The sequence below is a fragment of the Gekko japonicus genome, unplaced genomic scaffold (assembly GCF_001447785.1).
Source record: "Gekko japonicus isolate JY-2015 unplaced genomic scaffold, Gekko_japonicus_V1.1 scaffold67, whole genome shotgun sequence".
Taxonomy (NCBI): domain Eukaryota; kingdom Metazoa; phylum Chordata; class Lepidosauria; order Squamata; family Gekkonidae; genus Gekko; species Gekko japonicus.
This window is the reverse complement of record NW_015161948.1, coordinates 1,400,038-1,424,720: the sequence shown is the minus strand read 5'-3', so window position 1 is coordinate 1,424,720 and position 24,683 is coordinate 1,400,038.

The following is a 24,683-nucleotide window of genomic DNA, read 5'->3' as shown; positions in this document are numbered from 1 at the left end:
TTCACTTCCTTCACAGAAGCTGTACTGTTTGTCAACAATCTGTTGCGAAAAACCTTTCCCATATCAGTTGTTAGAATATTCATGAACATTCCATGCCTTCATAACAGCAATGAGGATACAGCTGCATGGCGCTCTGAACAAGGCAAATGCATAGGGCTAACATACAACAGACCTGCCTGTGTGATGTGGCCAACTCATATGACTGCACAAGACACAAGGATGGCCACTGTATTAGATCACGTGAAGGCAGTCACAGCTAGTGTCTGCATGATGCTGACATGTATCAGGTTGCTGCTGTATAAATCGTGTATAATTAAAATGGATGCAATTTGGAAGTCAGAAGCTTGGCATAACTGGGACATTACATACAAAATTCAGAGATGGTTACCGTAACTTAAACATGCTACCACACCTTAACTAAAGGAATTGTCATGGGCCAGATCCTGGCCTTGGATCATAAGTGGACCACTCCTGATTAAGATCACTGATTGCAATTAATTTTGTTGACATATAAGGGGGTTTGTTGTCGTTTCAATTTCATATCCAGCATATCAGAGCAGGACCAACCTTGAGTATTTCATGAATAAATGCCTATTCTTATTTCAATCAGTAAGAATGGTTAAAGATGTTTCTGTGATGGGAAGAAGAAGCAGAAGCAGAAGAAGCAGAAGAAGAAGAGGAGGAGGAGGAGGAGAAGATTGGATTTATACCCCACCCTTCACTGGGAGTCTCAGAGCGGCTTAAAATCTCCTTCCCCTCCCCACAACAGACACCATGTGAGGTAGGTGGGGCTGAGAGAGCTCTTTCCAGAACTGTCCTTGAGAGAACAGAACTATGGCTTGCCCAAGGTCATCCAGCAGCTGCAAGTGAAGGTGTGGGGAATCCAACCTGGTTCTCACAGATCAGAGTCCACGCATTTGAACCCAGGGATAGAAACTGGGACCTTCTGTGTGTAACATAGATGCTGCTCCATCACAGAACCATAGCACCTCTCCTTATCCATACTAGAACAGTATAGACAAAATCTGGCCTGCCTAGAGTAATTTTGACAGAGGAGGAATGCAAGAAGGGAAATGGTCTCTCATTGTCCTCTGCTTGATGCCCTTCAATGAACTCAGATGTAACAATGGAATAAGAAGCAAAATCAACCACCTGAAAGAAAGTGCAATCTTCAACAGATGAAGATAAGAAAAAGTTTTTCAGAACACTGAGTTTGAGAAGAGGCTGTGCTTCTCATGGAATATACACAGATTGCTCCCCCTCCCCCTTCTTGCTTCTGGTCAAAAAGTTTTGGTAGGTTTTGAAGCTATACAGAACCCTGCAAACCTGATTCCCAAAGGTGAAAGAGCTGAATGTACACCCCACAAGCAGCAGCCCCTCTTTTAAACTGTCTTCAACTCTCAGGGAAGGGGGGGGGACCTCTATCATCTATCTCCAGCCAAGAACTGTTCTAAAATGATCATCTTGCCAGGAAAGTATAATTGCTATTTTGGAATGAGCTGTAAGGTTAAGTAGCATCAGGAATGCTTGGGCCTATGATATACTTCTGTCTTATTAAAGCATTCGATGCGGTGCCTCATTAAATCGTAACTAAAAATGTAATTTAAATCGGCTTGGAGAGGAGCAAGTATGGATTGAGAATTGGCTAAAAGGCCAGTTACAAAAGGGGAATGATAAATGGTCACATGCAGACTTGGGGGGGGGCATTTTGCAAAGGGACCTCTGGGATCAGTGTTTAGACAGACCTGATTTAATCTCCTCATTAATGATTCTGGTGGAGGGAGCAAAGGGCATATTAATGAAAGTCATAGATGATATTAACAGGTTGATATCCAGGCTGCGAACATCAGCCAAGACAGAAAACAAGTACAGAGAAATCTGAAGGGAATGGGGGGTGGGGCAGGAAAAAGCACGATGCAGTTAATTTGGAGGAAGGCAAGAGGAGATGGTGGGTAATCCGACGAAGGAGAGAAGATGGAAGACCTCATGTTAGGCAGTGCAAGATCTGAAGAAGGAGCCAGCCGAGATCTGACTGATTCCCTGCTTCTTCTGGATTTTGAGTTGGGGGACTCTTCTATAGGGTCAATGGATCAAGGGTCAGTGGACACACAGTTATGTATGCTTACTTTATCCAAGAGCTGTTTGTTAGTATTAAAGGTACTCATTTATTTGACCAGACACAATGGACTGTTTTAAACACGAGCTTGGCAATATTGAAAAGCCTGATTAAGCTTAGGAAAATAATACATTTTGGGGAGGAGGGACCTATATGCCATGATGTTTGTACTGTCCAGGTTAGGAAGCTGGTGTGTATATCCAGGCACGCAGACCTGGAAGGTGAGGGGTGGGGCCTGAAGTTCTCCTGGAATTACAACAAGAGTGCCAGTTCTGGGTTGGGAAGTGGAGTAAAAAGACACCGGGGAAATTCCGGTAGTAAACAGGTTCCAACAGGCCTCCGACAGACTTTCCCGTCTGATCACACAAGCACGCATGCATGCCGTCGGGATGGTCTGATCAGGTTATCCTGGCTCAGTGCCGTTGTCCCCCCCCCCTGCAGCATGCACATCATTGCATACTCTATAGGGGGCCCTCAGTGTGGAGGTGCGATTCCTCATTTATGCGCAAGGGAAATAAACGGCAAAAAAGAGACTCATCCGCAGTTGCATCTGATCGCACAGTGACGGGCTGTGCCCACAGCTACAAAAGGAGGTGTGATGTTGCAACTGCATTTCATATTCCTCCAGAGGGAATAGCCTCGCTTCCCCTCCGCTTCAACTGGCGCATGTGACCACAACCATAGTTTCTAGGACTTCATAGTGCAGCAATGAGCCAGTGGTGTACTGGTTAGAATGTTTTGGACTTGGGAGATGTGGGCTTCAGATCACCACTATACAAGTTCACCTCATGCCTATTTACTTTCTCTCATTCTTCCCCAATCTCATATGGTTGTTGTGAAAGGCAATAAATGGCATAAGCAACATATCTGTCCCCTGAGCTCCTTATAGGGTGAGGACACAAATGTGAGGAATGGGTGAAACAGGGAGAGACTGTGGCTTAATGGTAAATCATCTGCTTGGCATGCAGAAGGTTCCAGGTTTGATCCCTGGTAATTCCAGACAAAGTAGAAAGCAGATGGTGGCAAAGTATCTGCCAGTCAGACAATACCAATGTAGATGGACCAACAGTCTGACAATATAAGGAACATTTGTGAGTGCATAAAAATAATGGTTTCAGGCAACAGAAGACAGAAAAATCTCTCTTGCTATTCAGGGCCTCCTTTCTTTAGGCTACAAGGCATTTTATGTACGAAACAATCCCACTACTCCAGAGCAAGAGAGTTTCTTTCTAAGCTGTTCTGCATCGGGGGCTTATTTGGGATTGAGGACGACACTTGGATGCCTCGGGGCACGCACAATTCTTGCACGAAGCGCACATCCCAGAAGCAAAATAAATTGCCAGCCCAGGGCTCCCAGACTCCTTCCCTCAAATGAGCTCGATCGGCTTTGCACATCCAAGAGATAACGCAGTCCAATTATTCTCTGCTAAAGGTCTCTAACCTGCTCCAAAGAAGCAACCACTTCACACATGCAGCCTGGGCTGGGGGGGTGGGAGCAAACCGACCCTCGTGTGTGGAATGGAAATTCAAAAAGTGTCCTAATAACTTGTTGGAGGAAAAGCCAGCCTCCAGCTCATACAACATTAATGGGGGTGGGGGTTTGTTATTGATTCCGAGCTCTTGGTCCAGGCAACAAACAGAGAAGGCCACCAAGGGATGCTTAACAAACACCCCCAAGGCATCAGGCCTGCCCTGGGGGGTGGGGCAACCGTGGCAGGACAGAGCTCTTGAATGCTGGGAAGAGTCTCTTTTCTTCCGCAATTAACAATAGCAGCACTGTACGAAAGTGCCTTCTATCAAATCCATCTTGTTCCACGGAGTCTGCTTTGATTGGCAGAGGCTCAAGCGGAGAAAGGTCTTCCCGGCGCCTGCAACTGGAGCGGCTGGGGATTGAACTTGCGACCTTCTGCACCCAGAGCAAGCACCCTACCTCTGACTCATAGATCCTCCCCAAAAGAACTCTCCATCAGGTTGTGCACCCACGAAGGTGCCTTATACTGAGTAGGACCACTAGCGTAGCTAGCTCAGTAGTCCCCCAATAGGGTTCCCAGCTCAGGGTTGGGAAAGTCTTGGAGATCTGGGGGTAGAGCCTAAGGAGGGGAGGGGAGGGCCTTCAATAGGGTGTAATGACAAACCAGTCATTTTCTCCAAGGGAACTGATCTCTGTCGCCTGGAGATCAGTTGTCATTCCAGGAGATCTCCACCCCCCACCTGGAGGATGGCAACCCTATCTCAGACAATGAAAGGTCTTTCTCAGTACCTGCTGCGGGAGATCCTGGGAAGGGAGGTGCCACAGGCTGAATCTGGGTCTTTCAGCACGCAAAGCGTGTGCTCAGCCAGTGGCCTGCTGATGGCCACTGACTTAAAGGGGATGAGACACATTGATGGATAGGTCTATCAAGGACTGTTAGTTGTGATGGCTAAATGGAACCTCCAGGTCGAAGGCAGAAAGCACCCTTTGACTGTGTCAGACTCTGTAACTCACTCTTGCCTCCTCAGACTGGCAGCAAATCTCTTGGGTCCCAGGTGCCGAAAGGTCTTTGCCAACACCTGCAGCCCTTTAACTGAAGATGGCAGGGATTGAACCGGGAACCTTCTGAATCTATCATGGAAATGGTGGCAACCCTGATCCAAATCAGTCTCTCTCACATACACTGTGACTCCTTTTGAATATTAAAAAGATATATTGGGAGATCTCATGGGGCTCATGGGTCTCCTGCTGGATGTGTGGCTTGACTCTGAGAACGTGCGTTTTTAAAAGTAGCTCACCCATGCAGCCATGTTGACGAAGCTCCTGTATGCAAACAGCCTTTGATTTGTGCTGGCTCACACTCACAGGGAAGAAACAAAGAGCTGAATCACACAACGCCCAGTTACAAGCATTGCTGTACATTCCCCACTCCTGGCACCTTGCTAAAGGGGTACTATGTGGATTTTGGCTCTTTTGTGTAACTGGTAAGCACCAGGGCTATTTTTGGGCAGGAACGCACAGGAACAGAGTTCCGGATGGCTCCCGAGTTGGCCACGCCCAGCAGGAACTCATTAGCATAATAGGCCACACCCAACAGCAGAAACTCATTAGGATTGGCTACATTAGGGGTGTGTGGCCTAACATACAAAAAATCTCTGGGTTTTGACAACAAACAAGGTAAACAGAATAAGAAGCAAAAGGTGGGTGTGGCTGGATGACCACACTTCTGGTAACATGGGGGTGTGGCCTAATATGCTAATGAGTTTCTGCTGTTGGGTGTGGCCTATTATGCTAATGAGTTCCTGCTGGGCTTTTTCTACAAAAAGAGCCCTGGCTAAGCACTCATTTATTTAGACAGTCCCCGACGGGGACCCAAAGTGCCCTGTGACATTGTTCTTCCCTCCTCCATTTTATCTTCACAGCAACTCTGTCATGCAGGCAGGGATGTGGGTTTTCCAGGAAAATGTGAATCAGAAAACTTTCTGGATTTTTTTCCAGTTTAAATAAATCATTTAATTTCTTTTAAATAATGGTAGGGAAATAGAAATAGTGTTAGCAAAAGAAGGCAAGCGCACCATGTACAAGCCTGGAGCATGTACAAACATCTGGATCATGTACACAAATCTGGGGCATGTCCATGCTTTATGTTCCACATGTAGCCCAACTAACATGATTGATTTGCAGTGCAACAGCCCTGACAGCTATAGATAAACAGACTATATTTACACATGTGAGGCACAAGGCTTTCCATAGAGATGTTGGAGAAGTGACAGCCTGCTAAGAGTCAAGTTACTGTAAATAACAGCGGAAGGAGTAGTTTAGTCCACTTGTCCCCTAGGTAGATAAACAGACTATATTTACACATGTGAGGCACAAGGCTTTCCATAGAGATGTTGGAGAAGTGACGGCCTGCTAAGAGTCAAGTTACTACAAATAACAGTGGAAGGAGTAGTTTAGTCCACTTGTACTCTAGGGGGAGCTGTGGAGCATTCTCTAGTGTTCAGGGCTTGTCGAATGTTTTCTCTTGCAGTTCAACCCAGCTCTTGTTGTGTCTCTTTCTGCTGTTTGTTAGTATGTGTTAGGTCAGGGGTGGCCAAACTTGCTTAACGTAAGACTGAGCCACGTAGAAGAAACATCAGATGCCTGAGAGCCGCAATCTATGAACAAATATCACGCACACGTTTTTATTGGCAAATATGCAAATTTGCTTTTTATTAACCTTAACATTAAATAAGACTGCCAGAAATAAAAACAAAAGGGGTAAAAACAGATATTGATAATTATATTTAAAGAGGAGAATGCTTTCTCCAAGCTGGGGGGGAGGGCTTTGAGAATGCATTTAAAGTTAAAATTGTTTTCTTTCTTTGCTCCCCGTCCCCCCACCTCAGGCCTACCCAGGGATGGGAACACGGGCTGGGGAAGGGAAGACCAGTCAGGGAGGCGTGCCTCCCCTTTGCTGCCCCAGCCACCCTGCCGGGAGCCACACAATATGTGTGAAAGAGCCACATGCGGCTCCTGAGCTGCACTTTGGCCACCCCTGTGCTCTGAAGCTCTCTCTCTGTTGCATTAGTGGCAATGGCCTTTTTGAAAAAATCCTGTTGCAGTAAGTTCTTTGAAAGCAAACTCCAAAGCATGGACTGGATTATTTCCTGAACTCTGCCAACAAGAAACACACAGCATTGGAAAATTTACCACTCCGCATCACTGGGGATAGGCTAGGCTTGGCCCAAGGGCAGCTAGTGGGCTCCCTGGCATCACGGAGGTCCAGATGTGGGTCTCCCAGATCCTAGTCGGACACTCTCACCATGACTCAGCAGGACTAACACGAGCCCAAGAAATAAGATGACCATGCCTGCGGTGAGTTACTGCCTTTTTGAAAAAATCCTGTTGCAGTAAATTCTTTGAAAGCAAACTCCAAAGCATGGACTGGATTATTTCCTCAACTCTGCCAACAAGAAGCACACAGCTTTGGAAAATTTACCACTCCACATCACTGGGGATAGGCTAGGCTTGGCCCAAGGGCACCTAGTGGGCTCCCTGGCATCACGGAGGTTCAGATGTGGCTCTCCCAGATCCTAGTCGGACACTCTCACCATGACTCAGCAGGACTAACACGAGCCCAAGAAAGAAGATGACCATGTGCAAAGTGGTCCGCATGGACTGGATTATTTCCTCAACTCTGCCAACAAGAAGCACACAGCTTTGGAAAATTTACCACTCCACATCACTGGGGATAGGCTAGGCTTGGCCCAAGGGCACCTAGTGGGCTCCCTGGCATCACGGAGGTTCAGATGTGGCTCTCCCAGATCCTAGTCGGACACTCTCACCATGACTCAGCAGGACTAACACGAGCCCAAGAAATAAGATGACCATGGGCAAAGTGGTCCTGCAGCTATGAGCATGTGAAGCTGAGTCAGGCCACTAGCCCTTCTAGCTCAGCATTGCCTCCATCAGACAGACCCTTTCTCAGCACCTGCCACTTGACCCCCTTCACCCATGATCTCCTGCGGGTAAAGTAGGCGGTCTGCCACTGAACCACATCCCCCTCCACATGGCGGTTGCAATCCATTGCACATTTACCTGAAAGTAAGCCCCAACAAATGGAGTGGGACGTGCTTCCAAACAAATGTGCACAGCATCATGCTGTAAACCTGTTCATGTGAACAGGAAAATGTGCATTTGCTAAAACATTCCACTTAAGAAGCCCCATTTCTAGAGACGATCGTTTTAATCAAATGTGGTTGCTTCTTGCATTGCATACTTCGTTAAATACCCATTGAGTTCTTTTAAGGCTGCACTAAAGACAAAAGAAGACTCAGTCATGAAAATGCTATAAAAGCCCTCGGAAACGCTTGGAACCTCTGCCGTCCCTTTGCCTTACAAAACAGTCATGCAGAGCAATTGCGGCAGCTGGAAAAGTCAATTGCTGAAGTGCAAATGTGGAATGAGATAAGCAGAACTAATGGTCAACCCGAGCCAATACAAACAGGTACACAGGCAAGACCACACAGAGAGGTAGCCAAAGAGGAAGTGCTGCCCAGAGGTGGACTTTGCCCTCCTTTGCCTTCTTCTAAATGAATCAGACAATGTAGCAGATAGAGCCACCTTCCATACTATGGTGTTCTGTCTTCTTGCTTGCGTGAATTCAACATTAGTTTTGCAAAATCTCACTCAGAAAACCAAGCTTAGGGTTTGGAAGGTTAAAGCAAGTGATAGTTGATCATTTCTTTGGCACGTGCAATGCAATACTATTATGTACTTCACCTGTGTACATTAAATAATTGCAGATTAATGGAACACCTGCATCCTTTTCCAGCCAGGTAAGACATCAGCTGGTATAAAACCAATCCACCAAAGCCACTACAAAATTCACCTTCATTGCAGTGGGACATCTGGCCAGGCAGCAGCTAACATTTTCTGCAAACTCAGTTCCTTTAGCAAAGCAAAACTCATACTATGCTCACTAGACTGTACAGACAAACTCTCCCATCTCAATGCTTTCGAGAGAATATGCTCTATTATTTCCATTCTGATGCCTCTGAGCTCTTCCATACATGACACTGAGATAAGCTCTAGACAGGAGAAACCATGGAGAAGACTGTCATGTGCACAGTGCGGGTGGAGAGTTTGTTTCATTATTAAAGCAACTGAGGCCAGAGACAGTTTTTTTAAAAAAAGTTTCAGAAAGACAAAAGCTGTATACTTGTGGCGGCTTATTCCCTTTTTGGCAAACAGGTTTTTCTGGTTTTCTGAATTGTTTCAAAAACCTGACAAACCTATTTGACCACACACAATCGTAGGACAGATAATATGTGGCCATAATTCATATTCAACTCTCTTAAAAATTACTATCTGTTTACACAGACAGATTTTAGGATGACCGATATGAAAAAGACACACTGCCCATGTCATTTCCCCCCTAAAATCCTTAAATCTAAGAACATCCACATTAACAGACCCCAAAGGTGCTAGGTGAAGTCCAGCCTGCCCACCTGACCTCTTCCCATCTAAATGCTTCTGATATTACACATTATATGAAGCTGCCTTAAAGTGAGTCAAACCATCAATCCATCATAGAAACATAGAGTTGGAAGGGACCTCCAGGGTCACCTAGTCCAAACCCCTGTACAATGTAGGAAATGCCCAGAAAGGGGGGGGGGGAACCCTCCAGGATCCCTGGCCAAACTGACCTGGAGAACAATTGCTTCACAAAGTAGCAATTAGCATTTCCCTGGGTGTGTAAGAAAGGGCCACGAGAACTAAACACTGATGCAACCCTTCCTGCCCTCCCTTCTCGTTATCTGCCTAAATTCACAGAATCAGCATTGGTCTCAGATGGCCATCTAGCCTCTGTTTGAAAATCTCCAGAGGAGAGCCCACCACTTCTTGAGGAAGCCTGTTCCACCGAGGAACTGCTGTGTCAGGAAATGTTTAGCCAAAAACTCCTCTGATTTAATTTCAACCCTTTGGTTCTGGTCTGACCTTTTGGGGGCAACAGAAAACAACTCTGCACCATCCTCTATATGGCAGCCCTTCAAGTACTTGAAGATGGTTATCGTATCCCCTCTCAGTCATCTCTTCTCCAGGCTAAACATACCCAGCTCCATCAGCCTTTCCTCATAGGACTTGCTCTCCAGACCCCTCACCATCTTCGTTGCCCTCCTCTGGACAAGGGCAGTCCTGCCTGCTTGGACTTGCTGTGGCTCTCCAGGGTCTCAGTCAGAGGTCTTTCACATCACCTACAACCGGATTCTTTTAACTGGAGACCCTGGAGATTTCTGCATGCAAACTAGATGCTGAACTGCTAATCCACAATTTATATTTTATGTTTTGTCAGTATTTGGTTTTTAAATTATGTTTTAAAGTGCTTTTAATGTTCATTGTAAACTGCCTTGTAGATTATTTGAACAGGAAGTTGGACTAAAAATGTCTACAGTAAATAAATCAAACTTCCTAGAAGGGACACGGTTATGATCTCTTGAACTCTGTGAAATGCTGAAAACTGTTCTGTCAATGAGAGACGCTGGGAGCGTCCCACAGGCAATATGCGGATTGGGTTCTGGACAGGTTAATAAATGAAACTTTGAAAGCGTCACTCAGAATTCATTGCCCAGCTTACAATGGAAATATCTAAATTATTAGGTGTAAGCAAGAGCTCGGGGGGAGGGGTTCTTCCAATTCAGCCCCCCCTTCCCAACTGAGTTGTTAACACTAGTAGAAAATATTTGCACATTCACATAAATCCCTTTAATAGCTTGGGTAATTGCTTTATGTCAACTTTCCTTTCCTTTTAGGCTTTTTTATGTGGCATAATAAACCCTCGAGGAATGCTCTTTATTTATAAGGATATTTGCAAGCAAACACAAACACAGAGACCGCACCCCACCGTCCCTTGGAATTCTGAGCAAGCCCCTTTTGCACAAGCACCATTACCAGAGGAAGTGCTGATCTTTACAGAAATCTATAACGTGCCAGCGCTGCACTGTCACTTTTGGACAAATTTTGTTTATAAAATGCACGTCAACCCAAGTTGTCGGCCCCAATGCACAACAGAGCTGTTTATTGATTAGCCGAGATAGGGGCGGCTTCTTGTCGGCTTGTAACAAAAGAGGGCGTTGCGTGGGATCGGACAAAAGAAATTTGCCATCTCTGACATTGTGAGCGAGCTTCAGCGCTGCAAATGGGTCTGTTTGAATGGGAGGCAGGCAATGAGCTTTCTAGGGGACTGAAATGCAAGCCAGCAGAGAGAACCGCCTCGCTCGGTCTCCAGATGATTTGCACAGTGCCATGTGCAGGGTCCTTACCCCGTACATCAAAGCCGGCTTCCCATCTTGCAAACACAACTTTGACGCGTATTATTTCCTGAAGATTATTCTGTTTGATGTCCGCAGCCCAGGCTCTCCCTAATGACCCTCGATATAGGAAATCCTGCTATAGGCCCCCTCTCTCATACGGGCTGCTGCTCAGCGGGATAATAAATATGCAGTCGTTCAAATAACTGCAGTTTGATATTCAGCAAAAGCCTTGAGCGAAATCCAAACGGTGTTTAACCTTGTGGGGTAATGGTAAACAGGCAACAGTGACTGCAGCGGCAAAACCAGAAAATGAGCGGTGCTGATAAACACAGGAAAACCAAACAAATTGCTTAAGAATGAAATTAGATAAGCAAACAGGCCGCCACGTCAAAAAATAAAATCCCTACAAGCTACAAAAATTTTCAGTGACAGACAGCCATAGAGAAAGCACGCTTCAGACAAATGAACTAACACACACGGAGATGAGCAATATCCTATTCTACAAGTTGGTGGGACACGAGGCCTATGGAATCTTTTGAGATAGCTTAGGGCTGCCGACCTGTATGTCTCCTGGAATTACAACTGATCTCCCGATGACAGAGATCAATCCCCCTGGAGAAAATGGCTGCTTTGGAGGTGGACTCAGTGGAGTTATACCCCACGGAGGTCCCTCCACTCCCTCAAAGCTACCATCTCCAGGCTTCACCCTGAAATCTTCAGGAATTTCCCAATCCAGAGTTGGCACTCTAAGACAGCTGCCTGGAGACAGATAGGGAAGAATGAATGAGCATGGGAACATGAGAATGCTTTCAGGTGAACTGTGAAAGACAGCCGCTTGGAGACAGATAGTGAAGAATGAATGAGCATGGGAACATGAGAGCATCTGTGCAGGATCAGACCAATGGTTCCTCTAGCCCAGCATCCTCTTTCAGACACTGGTGCACTAGGTGCCCCTCATACGACCTGCAAGCAACAGGCCCTCTGGTTGACTGCCCCCAAACCGAAGGTGGAAGCACTGAAAGATAGAACCTGCTGTGCAGATCTCAGAATTCAAGCAGATTCACGTGCAGAGAAAGTGGTCCTTCAAGAAACTTTGAGGCGCATCTCTGCAAAGATCTCCACTTCCAGTCTACCCTTGCTTCGGTAGTAGGCGGAGTTGACAAAGTCATAGCTGAAGGTGGTATTTTAAAATATGATTATGAGCATTTGCAAATGGCGCTCTCTCGCTAAGAGCTTATTTTAATGTAGCGAGTAACAGATGGATCTAATCTACATTGCAGTGAATACTGTCTGCTCGAGATGAGTGAATAACGCACAATGCCATCAACGTTTCCATTCTTCCTGTTCTCGAATTGTCCGTGGACAGATTGCAAGAGCTTGAGGATGCAGTTTGGTATTCCAAAGTATTTGCAACAGTTCTTCAACCTATCCCTGAGTCTTTTGGAATGCAAATATCAATTCAAATGGGCCCCCTTCCCCTCATTTAGCTGGGAAGTTTACCTTGCACTGTGTAATAGTAACAGTTGATGTGGTCCCCTAAATTAGACCTTGAGTATAGAACAGTGAGCTTTATGGTGGGGGTGGGGGTGGAGTGACTGCTAATACAGCCAGAACATAAACATGCTTTTGGCATCTATTCAAGAAGTTCTTCCTTCTTAGCAAAGTGCTTGGGTTTGGGAGGAAAGGACACACAAAAGACAAGAACTTGGCCACGTCCAAAGCAGCTGTGTTCCAACGGCAAACACAGACAATGTTTTTGCAAGTGGCCTTTCCAGATGATAAGTTTACACTTCAATAAATGGAACACTGATGCTTGTTTGCTGCGAAGGTGTCAGGTGTCTCCTGCTCAGGGAAGTACTTCTATTTTCAGGCAACTGCATTGTCTCAGCACCCAACACCATAAAATAGGCTGCTTCTACACAGGGATGCAAAAAACATACCCATCTATGAGAACAGGCAGGAATGGTGTGCTCTTCTTCTAAGAAATGCTGCTGCCACCACTCAGGCACCCGTTCTCAGGTCCATTCAGCAGAGACAAACTGGCTCAAAACATTGACCCTATATTTGCAAGGAAACAACTCCAGCAAGCAACAGCTGCACCTATACAAATACAGGAAAGTGAAACTTCTTGAGCTCCACTCCATTGAAATACATTGCAGCACAGACAAAGTTGCAAAGAAAATGCAGAATGGATTTCCAATTAAGGAATGACAGCCACCAGAGTGAATGGGAGTAGCAGAAGCATTCTGGGATTGGAATGAGGGCCCTCAAAGTGGAATTCCATTCCCAGAATGCTACTGCTACTCCTAGGGACCATCATTCTACTTTGGGGGCTGTCATTCCCATCCCAGAGCACTGTTTCTATTGCTGGAAACAATCCCAGAGTAGTCTGTCTGTGTACAGAGACCTTAATGGAAAAATCCATTCCATATTTTCTTTGTAACTTTGCAAGCCCAGGAGAACTTCCTGCCAAAGCAGGCAAAGGCAAGATGGAGGGAGCTGGGAACTTCTGCAGCCTCAAGCTTCAAAGGGTGAGAACAGGAGGGGGAAGAGGAGTGATTAAAGCCATGGGTGGGCCGCCTCCGGACCGAAGGCCTTAAGTCTGACACCCTTGCACTATACATTCAGTGCCTGTTAACTGTGAGGACCATTTCAGGATCCTCGTGGTCTGCCTTAGAGTGGCTCTGATTTCTAAGAAAAGGGAAAAAAAGAGTGGGGCCTTTTTGGAGATCCCCAAACAGCCTCCTTCTGGAGGCCTCTCTCTGGGCAGCTCTCCTACTTTGTGCCCCTGGAACAGCCCTGCCTGTTTGCAATCTCTCTTGGCATCTGGCCCTTGGTCTCCATCTTGAGATAACAGTCTTGGCACAGAGGATGTGGTGGAAGTGTTCACTCAGGAGCATCAATCCTGATTGACAGAGCTGCTTCTCCAACAGGAAAAGCTCATTAGCCAGCAGCAGGAAAGGTCACACCTGTGCTTTTTGCCTGAGCTGTGATTACAGGAAGTATATCCCAAAAGGGAGATGTTCAGTGATCCCTTCCAGCTTTGGGCAGATGTAGCTGCTGCGGGGCTTTAAAGCAGCAGGCTCATTCTTTGAAGCTTGGAACAGGCTGGCTAGAGTCAAGGCCTGCTACATGAGATGTGTAGAGCAAGTCAGGTCAGGAGCTCCCTCAACCCAGCTCACGTTACTTGTGTGACTGGGGACTCACCTTAAAAATTGCTTGGGGACCCAATTTCGCTGCTTCACATGAAGCCAGCCACAGCTCTCTCAGAACTCTCTCAGCCCCACCTACCTCACAGGGTGTCTGTTGTGGGGAGAGGAAGGTGATTGCAAGACACTTCGAGATTCCCTCGGGTAGTGAAGAAAGGGGTATAAAACCAACTCTAACTCCTCCTCCTCCTCTTTATTCCTCCTTCCCATATTGCTTTTGCAAGCAAAGAATGATGGAGGGGCTGTTTGTCCGACTGCTGGAGTCCACGTGTCTGCCTGGATCCCACCAGCAGTACAACCAACAACAACACTCCCTGCAGTCACTTTTTGCTTCTGAAAATGAAGCGGGATGGAGGAGAGGGCGGGCTGAAGACTTTCCTCCTGCTGCACCTAACTCTGCAGAAGAACTGGGCCCCCAAGCAATTTTTAAGGTGAGTCCCCAGTCACACGTGTATAGGGTTGCCAACCCCCCCCAGGCCTGCCAGGGGTCCCCCGATTTTTGGGGGGGTTCTACCCATCCCCGGCCAGATGGCCGGCGGGGGAAACCCAAGCCCCACCCCCAACACCCACAGCCACCCATCTCTCTCCCTTTAAGTGTGTGGAACCCATGTTTCCTCCCAAGCCTGATCTCCGCAAGCTTGCAGGGAAATGCCAGCTTCATGCTCTTAAAAGGGAAACGCGGCTGCTCTTAAAGGGGAAACGCCGGCTCCTGCATTTAAAAGGGAAACGCAGGGAACTGCCGTTTCTGGAGATCTGGCGCACGGGCAGGGGGGCGGCGGCGGACGTCCCCAACGTGACATCATCACGTTGGAGATGCCCCACCCCCTCCAGGAACGCCCCCCAAAGTCCCCCGCTGGGGGTGGAAGATGGACTTGGCAACCCTACACGTGTAACACGAGGTGGGTTGGAGGCAGGCCCGTAGCTACAGTGGGGCGTTTGGGGGCCCTGCCCCTGACTTCCTACCAAGGCCCCCTGATTTCCTTTCGGCCCAGACCCCCTGACTTCCTGGTAAGATGCAGTGGCGACTGTGAACTCCCCCATGCTCCTGTGGCTGCTGCTTCTCCTTGCCTTCACCCTGCACTGCACCTTTCTCCCTTGCACCACACCAATCAAGTTAATTAAATTACATTTAATTGAATTAGCCAGTGCCCCCTCCCCGAGGAATTTAAATGCCCCCCGACTTAGAAATTCCTGGCTACAGGCCTGGTTGGAGGAGCCTCAGACCCAACTCACATTGATGCTTATATCACCTAGCTAAACATGGCGGAGGATATACCCTAAAGGGATTTTTTTGTTGCTGTCCCTCAGCTCTTTGGAAGCAGTCCTGCAGGTCTACTCATCATCATTTATTTCATGCCCAAAGGTTAAAGAACCCCGCCCTTTGTGGAAAATTGAGTCCCAGGGCTGTAACTGATCTGACCAGGGCTGCCAAGAGCTAGTAGGGGGTCTAAAGATTCATTCTAGCACCTTCCCCTGATATGAGCCAGCCCTAACCCAAATGAGGGGGAAAAAATCACATGATTTGCCTGGCTTCTATACTCATGAGGGCATCCCAGTCCTGGCTTCCTTGAGAGCTTCCAGTTATTTGTTTCAGCTAGTTTAGCCTTTAGTTCAGGAGATTCCTCCTCTAGTAAAAAGCCATTTCTTCACGGCTGTCAAACTGAGATGAAGAGAGCAGCAAATTTCCTGGAAGTGGGGTTATAGATGGGATCCTTCAGCGAGGGGCTGTGGTTCAGTCGAAGAACATCTGCTTGGCATGCAGAAGGTCCCAGTTTCAATCCCTGGCATCTCCAGGTTTTTTAAAAAAAAGAACCAGACAGTAAGTGACGTGAAAGGCCTCTGCCGGAGACCCTGGAGAGCCGCTGCCAATCTGGGTAGACAATACTGACCTTGATGGGCCAAGGGTCTGACTCAGTACAAGGCAGTTTCATGAATCCTCCCCACATCTTCCCAATGTTAGCCCATGATTGAGTGCTCCGCACCCGTAAAGAAAATGCCTTCACACAGCAAGCTAGCATGCCAGGGAGAAAGTGTCTTGCATAGCCTTCTCTCTGGCATGCTGGTTTCCCATGTGTGGTAGAGGAACATTAATTCACATGAATTCCACCTGCAATGGTAGAGGCCACAGGTCTATTTTACTTTATAAACCCACCTTTCCTCTAAGGAGCTCAAGGTGACATACATGGTTCTCTCTAGCTCTGTTTTAGCCACACAACCACTTTGTGAGCTAGGGCTGCCAAACTGCATGTGGTCCCACAGGAAACCAGAAACAGAATAAAGAAAAAGACTGAAACAGAATAAAGACTGCTCCCATACTGAATTGGGCCATCCCATGGACATCTTTTCTTTTTCTTTATTCTAAACTGCACGTGGTGGCTGGAGATCTGGGGATTATTTACAGCTGATCTCCAGGACATGGAGATCACCTGGAGAAAATGGCCACTTTTGAAGGTGGATTCTATGCCATTATACCCTGTTGCAGTCCTTCCTCTCCCGTCCCCTCCATTAACTCTGCTCTCCTCCGGCTCCGCCCCTCCCAAATCTCCAGGTATTTCGCAACCCAGAGCTGGCAACCCTAGTTAGACCCTTGGTCCATCAGGGTCAGTGTTTTCTATTCTGACTGGCAGCAGCTCCCCAGGGTCTCAGTCTTTCACTTCACCGACTACCCGATCCTGTTAATTGGAGAAGCCAAGGATTGAACGTGGGACCTTCTGCATGCCAAGCAGGTGCTCTACCACTGAGCCCCAGCTGCTCCCCTAGGCTGAGACTCCGCCCCTCCCAAATCTCCAGGTATTTCCCGGCCCAGAGCTGGGACCTTCTGCATAAAGCAAGCTCCACTGCTCAAGCAGGGGCTCGACCTTGGCTCTCCCCAGTTCTAGTTCAGTACACTAACCATTGCCTAAAACTGCTCTCTCTGGGCCAAGTCGCATTCCAGTATTGAAGAAATGGACTTCATCATCCCAAAAGCCTCTTGTAAAGAGCAGATTTTCCTTCCCAACAATGTTTGAAGAAAGCCAGTCATTTGCATCACATTCCACCGTCTGTTTCCAACGGCAATAGCCGACATTGTTTCCAGGATTTTGCCAATAATATCCTACCAGCTGTCAACATATTTGTCACTAAATATTTGCATTTGGGTTTGGCTTTTGGGTTGTTGTGTTTTTTTTTTGCATAGCTTATTAGACATCCCAACAAAACAAACACAGGATCCAGAGGGATCTCACCACTGATCTTACTGGGGTCTCTGGGGTGATCTCCCATTTCTGATGAGAGGGGCTCTGAAGACAGCACAATAGCTAAAAGATACGTGCGTGTGGAGTTACCCCCAGCTCCCTCAAGATGAGATAAAGTTTGAGTCCAGTGGCATTTTTAAGACCAACAAAGTTTTATTCTGGGTATAAGCTTTTGTGTGCATGCAGAATAAAACGTTGGTCTTAAAAGGTGCCACTGGACAAACTTTGTTCTGCTGCTTCAGATCAACACAGCTACCCACCTGGATCTGTCAAGGTGGGACACAGAGAGAAAAGAAGCCACAAAATGGAGGATGGAGATGGGCAAGTGAAGTGCCATGGGCTGGGTAGTCCACAGCCATCCGGTGCCCAAGAAGCCCATAGCCATTTCTGTAATTGACTATAGACTGAAAAGAAGGAGGAGGAGGAGATTAGATTTATACCCCGCCTTTCACTCGGAGTCTCAGAGTGGCTTAAAATCTCCTTTCCCTTCCCCTCTACAGACACCCTATGAGGTAGGTGGGGCTGAAAGAGCTCTGAGAGAACTGTCCTTGAGAGAACAGCTCTGACAGAACTATGGCTTGCCCAAGGTCATCCAGCAGCTGCAAGTGGAGGAGTGGGGAATCAAACCCAGTTCTCTCAAATTAGAGTCTGCGCACTTAACCACTACACCAAACTGGCTTTCCAGTTTGCATCCATCAATCCATGCATAGAAAACACATGGATTGTCCCCATAGTCCCTTCCTTCAGCCCCTCCCAACTTCCCAAAAGACCATTCCTGGAGGTCATGGGACCCCCGTGCAGTCAATCACTCCCTCTTCTCAGTTGGAACCATCTGATACTGCATCAGAACATTGGTCCATCAAGGTCAGCACTTTTTACTTCGACTGGCAGCAGCTCTCCAGCATCTTGGTTAGAGGTCTTTCACATCACCTACTACCTAATTGTTTTAGCTGGAGATGGTCAGGGGTTGAACCTGGGGCCTTCTGCATGCCAAGCAGATGCTCTGCTATGGAGCCCAGGCTCTAACACCCTTAGTGTACTTGTAGAAGAGAGAGGAGGAAGATTTCAACCCTTGTCCAACCTCGGCCCAGCCCTGTCCCAGACGGGTGCAACTATCTTCTGTGTGATATCCTTGACCCCAGGAACGATCTTCCAGGAGTTGGATGGGCAGGAACACAGGACACCTCCACATTCTGTGCATGGATCATTGGATACAGGCCACTGTCTTTTCAGTACCTGTGCACAGAGTCTCAAGGTCTTACTTCTCTTGAAATTTCAATCTGCCTGATACTGTAGCACAGGTGAACTACGGCCCTGTCCACACGAGAGGATTAGGGCTGGGAGAGGGACGGAACGGGGGCGGATCAAACGGGCGCGATCTCACCACAACATGTGGGAAGCGTACCGTGTCTGTCCCCGATCCGGCCCTTCCAGCGATGATCCGCACCAAAAAAGTGCCGCAGCAACGCTGGCCGTGGGATCGCCAGTGCGTTCTTTCGCCGGCGCATCCCCGGCTCCTTGCCGAACTGCGCATGCTCTGACATGCGCAGTTCAGCAGACTCCCATGCCTTTCTCCCCGTCTCCCCGTCATCTAATCATGCCGGGGAGCAAATGCACAGCGGCTCAGGGGATCTGTATGATCCCGTCGCCGCGTGCCTATTTAGGTACGGCTTTTTAAAAGCCGCACTTTGGCCGTCCCTTCTTCCCTCGTGTGGCAGGGGCCTAAAATGACATGCTGGCTCACTATGACCCAAACTCCCACACAAACTGAAGCTGATTTAATCATACAACACAGTGCACGGATCGTAAATACCTGCATTCGCTCTGCCTGATATAACTCTACAGAAGTTTATGGAGAGGAGAAATTAAGTTTCCGTGCACCACTAATCCTGCCTGCAGAATTTCAGCACAGACATTTTCAGCTTCCAGAGATATTACAGATTTTTACTGGGTTGGGATTTGCAGATCCCGCTACAAGTAAGGCATGAGAAAGGTTTTTCCTTCCCAGGCCTGATTCCACCCCCCAAATCTGGTCACTGGCAGGGCATTCTTAGGATGTTCTTCTGTGAAGCCAGGATTGCCAGCTCTGAGTTGGGAAATTCCTGGAGATTTGAGGATAGAACTTGGAGAGAACCCTCAGCTAGGGTACAATGCCACAGAGCCCAGCCTCCAAAGCAGCTATTTTCTTCAGAAAAACTGATATTTGTGGAGATTGTTCATAATTTGTGGGAGATCTCAAGTCTCCACCCGGAGGTTAGCAACCTATTATGAAGCCCTACCTGTTTGGCCAATACTGTAGCTCTTTAGAGCATTGTCTAGGATAACGATTCTTAATAGGATTCATAGGAAGAAGTGGAGATTGGGTTTATACCCTGCCCTTCACTCAGAGCCTCAGAGCTGGTTTACAATCTCCTTCCCTTCCTCTCCCCACAACAGACACCCTGTGAGGTAGCTGGGGCTGAGAGAGCTCTTTGAGAACTGCTCTTGAGAGAACAGCTCTGAGAGAACTGTGGCTTGCCTAAGGTCCCCCAGCTGGTTGCATGTGGAGATCAAAGCTCCATAAGCTGGGAATCAAACCTAGTTCTCCCAGATTAGAGTCCGTGCTCCTAACTACTACACCAAACTGGCTCCCAGGACTTCCTGAGAAAGAGATCTACAAATCATGGGGGCTATTCAGAACTTCTGGGGGCAAATGGAGGGGGCATTCGGGATTTCACGCAGCCCCTTCTCACTTCCAATGGCTTCTGTTCATTGATGGAGGAGATCTGTTTTATACTGCTCACCTCACCTTGAGGATAAAAACCCAGATTTCTCCCCCAGGCACAAAGCAAACAGGAATCAAACCGAACATGAAGATGTCAGCTGATGGCCACCAGGCACGAAGGTCTCATTGAATGCATGAAGGTCTGCATTGTATGCATATACCCTAAATCTATGGCCCCGGTCACACGTAAAGGTTTGGCCAGGGAGAGAGACGGATTGGGGGCGCAGCAAACGGGCACGATCTCACCGCAACATCTGGGAAGCGGTGTGCACCCGTCCCCAATCCGTCCCAACCCCTGAAAACACGCAGCAAAAATACACCACCTACTGAGGTGGTTCTTCCAGCGCGGCCGCATCAAGGCTGGCTGTGGGATCGCCGGCACGTCCTTCTGCCGGCGCATCCCCGGCTCCTGGCTGAACTGCGCATGCTCAGACATGCGCAATTCAGCAGTCTCCCATTCCCCACTGTCGCTTTCCCCGGCATCTGATCGTGCCGGGGAGGGAATGCGCCGCGGCTCAGGGGATCAATGTGATCCCGCCACCATGTGTTTCTTTTGGTGCGGCTTTATAAAGCCGCACTTTCGCCCGTTCCTTTCCCCCCGTGTGGCAGGGACCTATGTATATAACATTGCCAATAATCTAGAGTATTGTTTTTATGCACCAGTTTTTATCTTGTGGTGGGTCAGGGTGTTTGGCAAGGGTTGCATTTGAAGACAATGATACCTGCTTGGTGGGTAGTAGTGGGTTAAAGGTTAAGCACCCCTAATCTTGGAGCACCCCAGAAGATTAGTAACAAAATTGAGCTGTGCTTTAAATGTGGATCAAGTAGACCCACATAGCAATTGGGATGTACAAATACAGCTACAAAATCACTTCTGCATCCACATGGTCCTAATGTGCCGTGACTTTTCAAAAAGTTCCCTGATGCAAATTATAAGAGCTCCAAACCATTTAAGATGAATAGCCACATGTCTAAGGACTAATGTTCTAATTAGAAAAGACTGCTTTCTACAGTGCATGCCACAATAACTTGCATATCTGTATTACAAAACAAAAATGTGCTAGAGTTACAAAGCGGGGCCTAAAACAAAAAATGTGTGAGTGACACACACACACCCTGCCCCGCTTGCCAAATCCAACTTTAAAATGAAACTCACACACACACTACTTTTTAGGACCTGGAATGGCAGAGATAATCTATATAGCAATCTTAACTCTTTGCAATTTCCCCCAATTAAATATATTCAGGGGAATACAGTAGCAGGCGTTTCATACAGCCTGCCTCCATCAGTGGCTTCTGGGAGACTTAACAGCTCTTCTGTAATAAGAACCAAACTCTCAGCGCTATTGACCTCTAGACTCACTGTACAGGGATGCCGCTAACCTCCATTAGAGCCTTTGATTCCAATTTAGGTTTCCTTAGGAGTGTCGAAGTACATGTGGCAAAGAGATCTCCTCCAAAGAAGCTTGCCAAGTTTCACTCACAGTCTGGTTGATTAAATCCATATTCATGTGGACCAAATCCATATGCATTAAAATCCATAGCTCAGTGATAAAAGTACATGTCTTGCATGTAGAACCCTCTCCAGGTTTCATTTTCGGCACCACTAGCTAACAGAGCGTAAGTAGAAGTGTGAGAAATGACCCATCTCTGCCTGAGATCCTGAAAAGCCTTTCCCCAGACAGAATAAACATGAGCTAGATTCAACCAATGGTCTGACTCCATGTAAGTCAGCTTTAGATGCACTATGCAACTTCAGTGCAAGCAGAAGGTCCTCCTATGTTCAGTTTCTAGCACTTCTAGTTAAAGGATCTTAGGTACCAGGTGCTGGGGAAGGCCCTTCTGTGCTTGAGACCCATGGCCAGTCAATATTGAGCTAAACTGACTTAATGATCCTACTCAGATCACTAATGCAAGGTGTTTTGCTATGGCTTGGGTCTTGTTCACATTTATTTCTTCCTGAACTTCCACTTCTTGGTAAGTTTGCACACTCTCTGGCTTTGCCATAATCTTTCCCAAACCTGCTTTGCTACAGTTGTTTTGTAGAGTTTTGGGGTTTTTTTTTGGAAAGATATGGAAAGGAAGTGGAAAGGTGTGGAAGGGAAAGTGCAGAGCTTTCCGTTTTCCCTGCCTTAGACCCCCGGCCACCCCACATTGTGTTATAGTCTATTTCCCTGCCTTAGACCCCCGGCCACCCCACATTGTGTTATAGTCAGGGAGGGGAAATGTCCACTGTGGTGGACAGGGGGAGGGAAAATGACACTGATTTGGGAAAGACAGGAAAGATCAGTCTGGGGCAAGTGATGCACTGTTTGGTGCTTGGGGGGGGCAACAGTGGGAGGGCTTCTAGTGTCCTGGCCCCACTGCTGGACCTCCTGATAGCCCCTGGTATTTTTGGCCACTGTGTGACAGAGTATTGGACTGGATGGGCCATTGGCCTGATCCAACATTGGCTTCTCTTATGTTCTTATCTCAATTTCTCTCTCCTGGCGTGTGGGTGTTCCATTGCCATTGCAAATCCCTTTTCATTCACCGCAGTAATGTAAACCCAGTGTTGTATGGAAGCAACTCAAGTCAAGTGAAGCTTTATATGACTACATTTTAGGTTCTTGTACTAGATAAATGTTGGGGATGATCTGTAAAGTACGCGCTTTGCAAGCATAAACTCCAAGTTTCAGGCCCTGACATCAAAGGTCTTTTGGCAGAAGTTGTTAGGAAAGAGTTTCTTGACCAATTCAGTTGGATCCAACCAGTTTTTCTACTGGTGACAAAAGGAAGCATCTGATTTGACCAAAAATGCTATGCTGTGAATCATGGAACCTGCATCTACAAAAGCCATATGGGATGGGGGATTTAGTATGGAGGGGAACTGGGTGAAATTGAGTGGGAAAGCTGTCTGGATCCAACCCTGTGTTTCCAGCCACAGCAGAATCCTGTGGGTAGATGGCCAAGAGGTCTGACTCTTTATTATGCAGCTTCATATGTAGGAAAATGACAAACTAGAGGTGCTCAGGCAGCAGCTTCCTAATGTTCCCCACAATGGATGGGAACCACCTGGCATTCTAAGTGTGGATCCGAGCAAAGGAGATCTGCTACTGATACGTTGTGTGTGATCCTCAGCTAAAGTTGCTATCTTGGACCACCCGGGCTCTGCTCTAGTGACTGGTATTTGGGACAGGTCTCATCCCAAATAGGCAGACGATCCAATCAGATTATTGGTTCCTTGCTTAAAACACATAATCCCACCACCACAGTGAAACTTACAACACCTGCTGGTTTTAAGCTGATGTTTTGCTTCCACGATGACAAGCGCTTTAGACATTATGCCAAAGGAGGACAGGTGGATGGATGAGTGGGTGTGGAAGGCTGACAGCTGAATTAATCAAGAGATTTTCATTTGTGCACCAACCTGATTGTTATCAATCCCCTTTTGAATGCCACTGGAGGTGCAAGCACAGCTTTTTTGATTTTGCGGACTGTACCTGTAGCTAGCACTGTTTTTAAGGTGTTTGGTAATGGGCTAACTCAAGGTCAGCATTAGTCTCACAATGAGCTAACCAAAGGCTGTAAGAAGTGCCTTGCTGGGTCAGATCCAAGGCCCATCTGGTCCAGCATCCTGGCCAGTCAGATGCTCTTGAAAGTCACCCAAAGGGCCTGCATGCCATAGCCCTCTCTTGCGAATCCACCCCAACTGATATGCAGGGACACCTGGAAGTTCCATTTAGCTATTGTGGTTAACTAGTATAGGTTTGGATTCTGTAGCTCTGCTCTTTCTTGCATCACAGGAAGACTGCTACCACTGGGGGGCAGCACCTCTGCTAGCAGAAAGCATTCACAGGATCCAACCCATAGACCCCCTCCCATTCAAAGCTATTTAGGACCTCAGTGTAATTATGTGTTCTGCAAAAAATCACTTTCTTCTCATTGCATGACCCCCTAAGTTCTAGCACTGAGAGAACCTTCACTGTATTCCACTTTCTGAACTCTGCCCATGATGTTATAAACCTCTATCATGTTCCCTCTTAGCTGACTTTCCCCCCTTCAAGTAAAACTAGGATTGCCTACTCTGGATTGGAAAATACCTGGAGATTTTGGGGGGGGTGGGGTTTGGGGAAGGGATGGACCTCAACTGGTATATGATGCCATAGTAAAAAGGCGAAAGATTTATGCGATCTGAAGAGAAACCGTTTCAGTGTGTTACCCTCTGCAGTTCTCTACGGGAGATTTCATAAAATACCATACGCTAACAGGCTATGCACATGTAATCAGCGGGACATAGAGAGCCTTGAACATTTTTTTTGCACTGTACTTATTATCTTGCTATACGTTCCACACTTATTGATCCCTTGTTGAGAGAGCAAGCAGGGAAATCTGATGAATGTAAAATTGTTTTTTTATTATCTACTCGGAACCAAATTGTGATTGAAACTGTGGCCAAATTTGTGCACCTTGCATCTAGGAGGCGAGCAATGTATCAGCAGACAGGCCTTGACTGTTCAGACTGTTTTCTTTTTCTGTTATAATAACGGTTGTTATGCCAATAAAGGTTGTTGTTCTTCTTCACTCCCTCCAAATCTCCAGGAATTTCACAAGTC